Genomic DNA, 11,738 nt, shown 5'->3' with positions numbered 1-11,738 from the left:
CTGATATTGACACATTTCATTAAAAATGAAATTGTATTATATAATTGTATTCTGTATATCCTTTCTATATGTTTCAGTGCATGCTCAGGACAGAACAAAGAATAACAATAAAACATAGATTGTAAAAAAAATGATCTTTATACATTTTCAGAATAGTTTGTCATTTTCCTGCTTATGAGGTTAGGAAGACCTCAAAGAGGCTGGCGACTGAGTGCATACGGTAAAAGATTCCAAGGGGAGTCCGATATTCACAACAGCCGCCCACATGGTGAACTCGTAAACTCTGCTCCAATCGGGTTGTCAAACTGGGGGCGGGCGCCAAACGCCGGCATGATCCAGAGCTGTCAACGGAAACAGAGTAAAGATGTTCAGTCCAATCTTTCAACTTAAACATACTAGTTAGGATCATACTCTACTATGATGTATTGTACTGCACAAATCCTAGGGAGTCCTTTGGCTCATGAGCAAGTTAGGCAAACAGGAAAAAAAGTGAAGGTTCAGTAGTTTCCATTTATTTTCGACCTACTGTACATACCCACTGGGCACAGACATCAATTCAACGTCTATTCCATGTTGGTTCAATGTAATATCATTGAAACAAAGTTGATTCAACCAGTGAGTACCCTGTGGGTAGGTCGTTTCATCCAAACTTAATAAAAACGGTTTTGGATGAAAGGACAACATCCTAGGTTAACAAGCCCTTTAAAAGAGGGTGGGTACTCAGTAGGCTACTCACAAGGATGTTGCAGAGCAGCAGAAATGCACAGATCTCCTTCAGGGCCCTCCTCTTCCAGGTCAGCCTATGGCGTTGAGGAAGGGGGGAGCTAGAAGGAGCAGAAGGAACAACATGCATACTGTGAACTGTGAGGGCCGGGGACGTCTTGGTCTCCATGAATGTCCCTGGGAGGTTGTGTATGTCTCTATGGGCTTGAAGGACGTATGGGTTTGTGAATACAGAGGCCCGGTGCATGTCTTCGTGGAAGGGCTCACGATGCAGGCCCTCGATGATGAAGATGTTCTGCAGGCAGAGCTGGATCACAGTGAGCAGGGAGACAGCCAGGTTGAGAGCGTTGAGGTGACCCTCTGCCCCCGTTGCCACCACAGCCACGATGGTGAAATAACAGATGGTGAACTGTCCGAATGAGGCGCCGATCAGCAAGCCTACATCCAGGCTCCGTGTGGGGTTCTTCCCGACACGTGGTCCCTCTGGTCCAGCCGGTAGATGGCGCAACCAGCCACGGTCGAGACGGACATGAGAGTCACAGCCACCGTGTTCATCACGTAGTGTATCATCAGCACCGTGTCACGTTTCCCCGGGTCCCCCTTCTCCACATCCACCTTGTAGATGACAAAGGTTCCCAGGCCCGCCACCAGCATGACCAGCCCGACCGCAGGCCCCACCAGCACGTCCTTCAGGCGGAAATGGAGCGCGTGGTGGTTGTGCTCGTCTACCAGGCGGCCCACGTTCTTCCACATGACGTAGGCCATGGCCGAGGCAAACAGGCTGTACTCGATGTTGAAGGGGTACAGGTAGTAATAGGCCTTTTCTAAGACGGCACAGGCAGAGTGGCTGCAGTTACAGCTGCTGGATCCACCAGGGGCTGAAATAAAATCAAACATGAGCTTTATTGTTTGACTCTGAGGTGATGTTTTGTTATGTCGGTTGGTTGTATTTCATAGTCGACGGCAATTCTATTTCAACACAGTAAGTTCAGAAAGTAAACTGAAAATGTATTTTATTTTATTGATCCTTCATTTAAACAAGGAATTCCCATTTCGGTTTACATACTTAGATTTTCTAGAGAGAAGATACAACACAATGTTCTCTACCTCTGATGTCATAGGAATGTGTGCTGTTGTTGTCCTCTGGTGGAACAACAGTCTGGTGTATGGACTCCTCTGTGACTGCTGCCATCCACAACATCAGATTGGTAGACAGAGTCAACATCAGCCCACAGCTTCAAGAGGGAAACAAGAGTTCAGAACAGAATAGAATACTAACTATTTTTTAAATACTATTTAATTCTGTAAGAATAGAATAGAAGAGAACAGAACTGAATTTAATAGAATAGAGTAGACTTCATGTTTCCCAAGCAAAGTGTAAGGTCAACGGGCAATGTTTAAATGTCCAACCATCAATCAAACATCAATTTACAACATCAATAAATAAATCAATTCAGTTATACAGTAGCTGTTAGTTACACTCACCGAGTTATGTTCCGTTGTAGCTGTACACAGTCTTTAGCGTGGAGCCAGAGGAAGTATGTCTGAAAAAGATACAATGATCACCTATACTTGCATTTTTCCCACCAGCCAAATCCCTCAGTGGTTTCCATCATATCACCTAATGGAAGCTCCATTTGAGATGTCAGAACTTGTGTCCTTACCTGGACAAGTATGAATACAGCTTGTACGACAGGGAACGCTATCTTCACAGCAGAGTCACAGTGCAGGTAGCCTACGTAGTTAGCAATCTTAAACACGTCCATAATCAGACTGCATAAGCCAAACAGCACCAGTCCACCTAGAGAAAAAACAGAATGAAATCCAAGTATAAATAATCACACTCATTAAAAACAATGAGTGAATGTAAAACTTTGTCTAGGTATAGTAAATGATATCCTATTAGAATAGAACTCTTCCCCAATCCAAAGAGAGATTATTCATTCAGTCCAGTGGTATTACCAGACAGTGAATCCTACAGGGTAAGGCTGCAAAATTCCACAAACTTCCCCGATTTCCAGGGATAAAAACAAACAACTGGGAACTCTGGAATTTAGCAGCTGTATACCCAGAAGATCAGAAAAGTGTATTCTCTTACCCCTGAGCCACACAGGCCCGGCATGGCTATCCTTGTAGAGCACGGCATGATCTTCCCTGGATGTGTAGATGGTGTAGTACAGCATCCAGGCAGTGGTGAGGATGATGAGGACGATGAGGAAGATCTGCAGGTTGATGGCGTTGATCTTAACGTTGTTGAAGACACTGCCACTGACCAGAGCAATACCTAGGATCAGGACGTTGAAAGTGATGATGCTAGAGAGTAGCCAGCTGCGGTTACGGCCCCTCTCGCTCACCGTGTCCCTGCTGGTCGAGAAGACGTCGCTCCCCCTCCTCATTCTCTCTGCCTGGACTCCCAAGTGGATGGAACACTGGGTGGAAGGGAGGGTGGGCCTGGTGGGCGGGGGGGATATGTAGCCCTCCTCAACTGCCATCTCAGGATCAGATGTCATCTTGCTGGATTCGCATGAAAAGAAGCCAAAGGTCAAGTCCATGATGTTTCTCATTCTGCAAAGGTCTAATCCACAGTTTGTTTGTGGTTTATTACAATCCAAGCAATCTTTGTTCAAAATGTCATATCCTTTCCAAAGGTAGAAGCTCTAATGAGTTCAGAAAGTGTGTCTGTTCTGATCAGAGTTGTGTGAACACCTAACCATCCACTCAAAGCCTCTGCCTGTATAAAGAGGTCCCTCCTTCCCATAACCCAACTTCTAACCTCATTTCATCATCAATGTCAAGCCCATCACTGATATGACAATATAAAAGGTTTCTTATCATTTCCCTGTTCATCATCAGAAGCAGTGCCAGTCCACCTTGCTTCAACGAATATGACTTTATCTTGCTTGATTTGGGTCAATGCCAGTGTTTGATTAAATTGAAATGAACAAAGAAATCCTCACAGTTCATATTTACTAACACACATTGGTATTTTATCTACACGAGGTCAGGTATGTTTTGTTTCCTGAAACCAACTTATTATTTTTATAAAAAATAGTCGATTTTCAGTTTCTGTCTAATAAGCTCTGTTTCTACGGCAGCACTGACTGTTCCTTAGAACAACAGAAGGCTACTCTCCAATACCAAAACTTAGAACAGAAGGCTACTCCCCAATACCAAAACTTAGAACAGAAGGCTACTCCCAATACCAAAACAGAGGTCTGAAAACACAGTGAATCATAGGCTAACATAACGGAAACTGGAAATACCCTACTGGATCCCCGTCTTTCCTCATAATATATGAATCATTACACACCATATAGGTGTGCTGGTTCAAAAGGGATTTTTCAAAATGCCTGTGTTGCAGCACTGACAAACTGTCGTCTCACAGCGGCAAGTTTGTTTGCAATCTAACAATAACCTAGCCAATGTAATGAAATATGTGGGGACGTTTCTGAAATATTCACATGACGGTGTAGTCATTACATCCACTTTGCAGTACATAAACATTTATTTTTAAATCAGCCCAACTGTAAATGCTGATAAAAGTCCAGTTGAAATAGTATTTGTATTTATTTATCACAATACTTTTTTTATGCAAAGTGTTGACAGCACTTGATATAGCCTAGTTCTCTGTACTTTTAAGATGAAACTGTAATTAAATGGGTGTACTTATTATAATGCATTGATGGATGTATCAGCATATACATTGTTGTGGAAAATGTAACATTTTATGGATTTTGTGGGTACAAGTCTCTTTAGCTAATTCACTCCTTGTACTCCATGTCATGTACAAAGACCTATCATTCTATCATTAATGAGAGGATTTGATCCTGATTCAGAGGATTTGATCCCGAGTCGATCAACCTCACAGCTATCCTCCAATCACAATGATTATGCAAATATTGGAACTCCACAGAACACGTTGGTATAGCAACCGTTTTTTATTTGTCCAGGCTAAAACAGTATGTTCAATGTTGCTAGCTGAAGTCTAAATTCTCACACTAAATACATACTGCAATTCCAGCCACAAAATGTCAAAATACAACTAACAGCTAAATGTTGTTTTTTGACTTTGTTATAAATTATATTTCCAAGGCACCACATGTTGTCATGGAAAATATGAATGTTATTTCCAACAACCAATGAGCAATTCCACCATAAATCCAGCGAACGTTGAGATTGTGTAAAGGCCAGTCTCTTTGGCAATGACATTGAGTGGCAAGGAGTAGCATGTTAGCTAAAGAGAGTGGGACTCAGACTACTAGGTTACTTGGGATAGTATCAATTTAATTGGATGCTTATGAATGGGGTTCCAATTGGTCATTTTGACATTCTATGAATTGATTACAGCCATCCACATCATCTCAATACAAACGCATTAGAGTGGCAGTCTGGTAAACACACTAATGGTGAGAAAAGGCTGCAGTGCCCAGTATTATTTGCTCAGTTTATCAAAAGCAATTGGTTTCCTGGACTTGACTGAATTATTTATCTAACAGGTCAATAAGAGTGTCAGAAATAATGAGTTACTGAGTTACTTAATTTAAGTACACACAAATGAAAAAAGAAATATCCAAGACAAAGGAGATGATTGTGGACTACAGGAAAAGGAGGACCGAGCACGTCCCCATTCTCATCGACGGGGCTGGAGTGGAGCAGGTCGAGAGCTTCAAGAACCTTGGTGTCCACATCACCAACAAACTAACATGGTCCAAGCACACAAAGACAGTCGTGAAGAGGGCACAACAAAACCTATTCCCCTTAGGAGACTGAAAAGATTTGTCATGGGTCTTCAGATCCTCAAAAGGTTCTACAGCTTCACCAGAGAGCATCCTGACGGGTTGCATCACTGCCTGGTATGGCAACTGCTCGGCCTCCAACCACAAGGCACTACAGAGGGTAGTGCGTACGGCCCAGTACATCACTGGGACCAAGCTTCCTGCCATCCAGGACCCGATACCAGGCAGTGTCAGAGGAAGGCCCTAAAAATTGTCAAAGACTCCAGCCACCCTAGTCATAGACTGTTCTTTCTGCTACCGCCAAGTCTGGGTCTAAGAGGCTTCTAAACAGCTTCTACCCCCAAGCCCTAAGACTCCTGAACATCTAATCAAATGCCTACCCACACTATTTGCATTGTCCCCCCTTTTACGCTGCTGCTACTCTGTTATTATCTATGCATAGTCACTTTAATAACTCTGCCCACATGTACATATTACCTCAATTACCTTGACTAACCGGTGCCCCCGCACATTGACTCTACCGGTACCCCTGTATATAGCCTCGCTATTGTCATTTTACTGCTGCTCTTTAATTATTTGTTACTTTTATTATTATTTTTCATTTTTATGTATTCTCAAAACTGCATTGTTGGTTAAGGTCTTGTAATTAAGCATTTCACTGTAAGGTCTACACCTTTCCTATCAAATACAATTTGATTTGATAAAGCATGTTTTTGAGTTCTGTGAACAACATAAAAATCTGAGTTTGACTGAGTGAACTTAATCCTGAGTCTATCTTATACCTATAGATCAATACATTGATGATCAATATGAGGATGCCTGAGCAGCTGCTTACCTTGTGGGAGGTGTGTGTGATCAGGTTCAGAGTGCCTGGGGGAGCCGTGTCCCTCATGGCTTTATAGCCGTCCCTAGCCACAGCCTGATTTACAGACAACAACACCAATGTACAGACAGTCATAAATGTCAAACATCTATGAGAAACAACATGCTTTGTTATATGTTCACACATTGGGAGTGTTTTTAATGATTTATCAAAGAACACTCATGTGTGGATGTATAACAAGCTTCTGCTTAGAAAAACACCTTTCAACATTTTTATTTCACTATCACAACATGGCTCATCATATTGTGATGTGTCATCAAAACTCAAATCATTAACATCACACCTTTAATGATGAGTCAGTGGATATGATGGTCTGTTCAGTAACACTGGCAGACTGCTGTTATAATGAGGTACAACTTCTTATAAGTGTGTATGAGCCTTTATAATGGCACATGAAATGTTTAAAAGCATATCAAATGTTATGTTGTTCTATGCATGACTCAACATTTCAACGGACTCTAAATGGCTATTGGAAATGAATACTTGCTCTCCGAAGCACTATCTAGAATACCAAATGGTACTTTGGCTGTCCCAATAGGAAAACCCTTCGAAGAACACTTTCTGGTTCCAGGTTGAACCCTTTTTGGTTCCATGTAGAACCCTTTGGGTTCCATGTAGAACCCCATGTAGAACCCTTTGTGGAAAGGGTTCTATATGGAACCAAAAATGGTTCTACCGGGACACAGAAAGGGCTCTGCCATGGCGACAGCCAAAGAACCCTTTTGGAACCCTTTTTCTAAGAGCGTATAGAATATGTGTAGAATATGAATATTGAACTTGAAGTTATTTTTAAATGCCTATATATTCCAAGCTTTTTTCTTTATTTTTCTATGTTCTTTCACATTTATATTAGGCTCCGTGCATTTTGTGCACATCATGTAGACCAGAACAATTATATTCCTGTGGGACCAGACAACCTAACAACAGCCCCGACGCGATAGCCCCTGGATACCAAATGCGCGTTCCTTATCGGCTCGCGCGGCCGTCACTGCAACGGCATACGCCACAATAATATTTCAGACCAGAGGAACGGCCTGGCTAACAATGAAACACAGGCGGAGGCAGGCAGTGGAACTCTAGCCCGTGGTGCCTGTCATTTAGACAGAGAGATGGGTAGATGACGACCGAGCAATGGAGTCGAGGGCCCGTTGATAGCATGAATGACAGGTATCACAAGGCGGCCCGGGATGGCTACCTGGACCTGCTGAAGGAGGCTACGCGGAAGGACTTGAACGCGCCGGATGAAGATGGCATGACACCGACGTTATGGGCCGCTTATCATGGCAACTTGGAGGCTCTGCGACTTATCGTGGGCAGAGGGCAAGTAGGCTTTTATGAACTGAAAATTTACTTTTCGTCACGTGTGGAATGTTGTATTCCTTTTGCTCAACTCGTGCAGTAGCTAAGGATAGATAGTGTCCATATCTCGTGTGGTTAATACTATTGTGTAATAAAACATTTAAGTATTATTGCGCACTCTTATCATGGATAGATACGATAGGTAAAGTTCCCCTGTGTTAAATAGTTATTCTATTGCCCACCTATACGAGCTAGCCTACCCCTTCATGCAGTGCTCTGTGTAGTTTGTGTATATTATCAATGGAACGCATCACCTCTGTAGGAATTAGGTCCGGTCTAGTAAGATCTGCAGCGTTAGGTAAGGTCTGTAACATTAGGTAAGGTCTGTAACATTAGGTAAGGTCTGTAACATTAGGTCAGGTCTGTAACATTAGGTCAGGTCTGTAACTTTAGGTCAGGTCTGTAACTTTAGGTCAGGTCTGTAACTTTAGGTCAGGTCTGTAACTTTAGGTCAGGTCTGTAACTTTAGGTCAGGTCTGTAACTTTAGGTCAGGTCTGTAACTTTAGGTCAGGTCTGTAACTTTAGGTCAGGTCTGTAACTGGTCAGGTCTGTAACTTTAGGTCAGGTCTGTAACTTTAGGTCAGGTCTGTAACTTTAGGTAGGACTAGTATTAAAGGTCTAACATTAGGTAGGGCTAGTATTAAAGGTCTAACATTAGGTCAGGTCTGTAACATTAGGTCAGGTCTGTAACATTAGGTCAGGTCTGTAACATTAGGTAGGGCTAGTATTAAAGGTCTGTAACATTAGGTAGGGTTAGTATTAAGGTCTGAGACATTAGGTAGGGTTAGTATTAAAGGTCTGTAACATTAGGTAGGGTTAGTATTAAAGGTCTGTAACATTAGGTAGGGCTAGTATTAAAGGTCTGTAACATTAGGTAGGGCTAGTATTAAAGGTCTGTAACATTAGGTAGGGTTAGTATTAAAGGTCTGTAACATTAGGTAGGGCTAGTATTAAAGGTCTGTAACATTAGGTAGGGTTAGTATTAAAGGTCTGTAACATTAGGTAGGGTTAGTATTAAAGGTCTGTAACATTAGGTAGGGTTAGTATTAAAGGTCTGTAACATTAGGTAGGGTTAGTATTAAAGGTCTGTAACATTAGGTAGGGTTAGTATTAAAGGTCTGTCACATTAGGTAGGGCTAGTATTAAAGGTCTGTAACATTAGGTAGGGTTAGTATTAAAGGTCTGTAACATTAGGTAGGGCTAGTATTAAAGGTCTGTAACATTAGGTAGGGTTAGTATTAAAGGTCTGTAACATTAGGTAGGGCTAGTATTAAAGGTCTGTAACATTAGGTAGGGCTAGTATTAAAGGTCTGTAACATTAGGTAGGGCTAGTATTAAAGGTCTGTAACATTAGGTAGGGCTAGTATTAAAGGTCTGTAACATTAGGTAGGGCTAGTATTAAAGGTCTGTAACATTAGGTAGGGCTAGTATTAAAGGTCTGTAACATTAGGTAGGGCTAGTATTAAAGGTCTGTAACATTAGGTAGGGCTAGTATTAAAGGTCTGTAACATTAGGTAGGGCTAGTATTAAAGGTCTGAGACATTAGGTCAGGTCTGTAACATTAGGTAGGGCTAGTATTAAAGGTCTGTAACATTAGGTCAGGTCTATAACATTAGGTAGGACTAGTATTAAAGGTCTGTAACATTAGGTAGGGCTAGTATTAAAGGTCTGTAACATTAGGTAGGGCTAGTATTAAAAGGTCTGTAACATTAGGTCAGGTCTGTAACATTAGGTAGGGCTAGTATTAAAGGTCTGTAACATTAGGTAGGACTAGTATTAAAGGTCTGTAACATTAGGTAGGACTAGTATTAAAGGTCTGTAACATTAGGTAGGGCTAGTATTAAAGGTCTGTAACATTAGGTAGGGCTAGTATTAAAGGTCTGTAACATTAGGTAGGGCTAGTATTAAAGGTCTGTAACATTAGGTAGGGCTAGTATTAAAGGTCTGTAACATTAGGTAGGGCTAGTATTAAAGGTCTGTAACATTAGGTAGGGCTAGTATTAAAGGTCTGTAACATTAGGTAGGGCTAGTATTAAAGGTCTGTAACATTAGGTAGGGTTAGTATTAAAGGTCTGTAACATTAGGTAGGGCTAGTATTAAAGGTCTGTAACATTAGGTAGGGCTAGTATTAAAGGTCTGTAACATTAGGTAGGGCTAGTATTAAAGGTCTGTAACATTAGGTAGGACTAGTATTAAAGGTCTGTAACATTAGGTAGGGCTAGTATTAAATGTCTGTAACATTAGGTAGGGCTAGTATTAAAGGTCTGTAACATTAGGTAGGGCTAGTATTAAAGGTCTGTAACATTAGGTAGGGCTAGTATTAAAGGTCTGTAACATTAGGTAGGGCTAGTATTAAAGGTCTGTAACATTAGGTAGGGCTAGTATTAAAGGTCTGTAACATTAGGTAGGGCTAGTATTAAAGGTCTGTCACATTAGGTAGGGCTAGTATTAAAGGTCTGTCACATTAGGTAGGGCTAGTATTAAAGGTCTGTAACATTAGGTCAGGTCTGTAACATTAGGTAGGGCTAGTATTAAAGGTCTGTAACATTAGGTAGGGCTAGTATTAAAGGTCTGTAACATTAGGTAGGGCTAGTATTAAAGGTCTGTAACATTAGGTAGGGCTAGTATTAAAGGTCTGAGACATTAGGTCAGGTCTGTAACATTAGGTAGGGCTAGTATTAAAGGTCTGTAACATTAGGTAGGGCTAGTATTAAAGGTCTGTAACATTAGGTAGGGCTAGTATTAAAGGTCTGTAACATTAGGTAGGGCTAGTATTAAAGGTCTGAGACATTAGGTCAGGTCTGTAACATTAGGTATGGCTAGTATTAAAGGTCTGTAACATTAGGTAGGGCTAGTATTAAAGGTCTGTAACATTAGGTAGGGCTAGTATTAAAGGTCTGTAACATTAGGTAGGGCTAGTATTAAAGGTCTGTCACATTAGGTAGGGCTAGTATTAAAGGTCTGTCACATTAGGTAGGGCTAGTATTAAAGGTCTGTCACATTAGGTAGGGCTAGTATTAGAGGTCTGTAACATTAGGTAGGGCTAGTATTAAAGGTCTGTAACATTAGGTAGGGCTAGTATTAAAGGTCTGTCACATTAGGTAGGGCTAGTATTAAAGGTCTGTAACATTAGGTAGGGCTAGTATTAAAGGTCTGTAACATTAGGTAGGGCTAGTATTAAAGGTCTGTAACATTAGGTAGGGCTAGTATTAAAGGTCTGTCACATTAGGTAGGGCTAGTATTAAAGGTCTGTAACATTAGGTAGGGCTAGTATTAAAGGTCTGTAACATTAGGTAGGGCTAGTATTAAAGGTCTGAGACATTAGGTAGGGCTAGTATTAAAGGTCTGTAACATTAGGTAGGGCTAGTATTAAAGGTCTGTAACATTAGGTAGGGCTAGTATTAAAGGTCTGAGACATTAGGTAGGGCTAGTATTAAAGGTCTGTAACATTAGGTAGGGCTAGTATTAAAGGTCTGAGACATTAGGTAGGGCTAGTATTAAAGGTCTGTCACATTAGGTAGGGCTAGTATTAAAGGTCTGTCACATTAGGTAGGGCTAGTATTAAAGGTCTGTAACATTAGGTAGGGCTAGTATTAAAGGTATGTCACATTAGGTAGGGCTAGTATTAAAGGTCTGTCACATTAGGTAGGGCTAGTATTAAAGGTCTGTAACATTAGGTAGGGCTAGTATTAAAGGTCTGTAACATTAGGTAGGGCTAGTATTAAAGGTCTGTAACATTAGGTAGGGCTAGTATTAAAGGTCTGTAACATTAGGTAGGGCTAGTATTAAAGGTCTGAGACATTAGGTAGGGCTAGTATTAAAGGTATGTAACATTAGGTAGGGCTAGTATTAAAGGTCTGTAACATTAGGTAGGGCTAGTATTAAAGGTCTGAGACATTAGGTAGGGCTAGTATTAAAGGTCTGTAACATTAGGTAGGGCTAGTATTAAAGGTCTGAGACATTAGGTAGGGCTAGTATTAAAGGTCTGTCACATTAGGTAGGGCTAGTATTAAAGGTCTGTCACATTAGGTAGGGC

The 11,738-nt window shown here is 41.3% G+C and overlaps 1 pseudogene; it reads right to left on the bottom strand.

The window, feature by feature from the left end:
• Positions 1-238: 238 nt before the first annotated feature.
• On the bottom strand, positions 239-6,313 carry LOC127924216 (proton channel OTOP2-like; annotated as a pseudogene).
• Between the last annotated feature and the right edge of the window lie 5,425 nt (positions 6,314-11,738).

This window comes from Oncorhynchus keta, unplaced genomic scaffold, assembly GCF_023373465.1.
Source record: "Oncorhynchus keta strain PuntledgeMale-10-30-2019 unplaced genomic scaffold, Oket_V2 Un_contig_3848_pilon_pilon, whole genome shotgun sequence".
NCBI lineage: Eukaryota > Metazoa > Chordata > Actinopteri > Salmoniformes > Salmonidae > Oncorhynchus > Oncorhynchus keta.
This window is presented reverse-complemented; position numbering and strand designations above follow the sequence as displayed.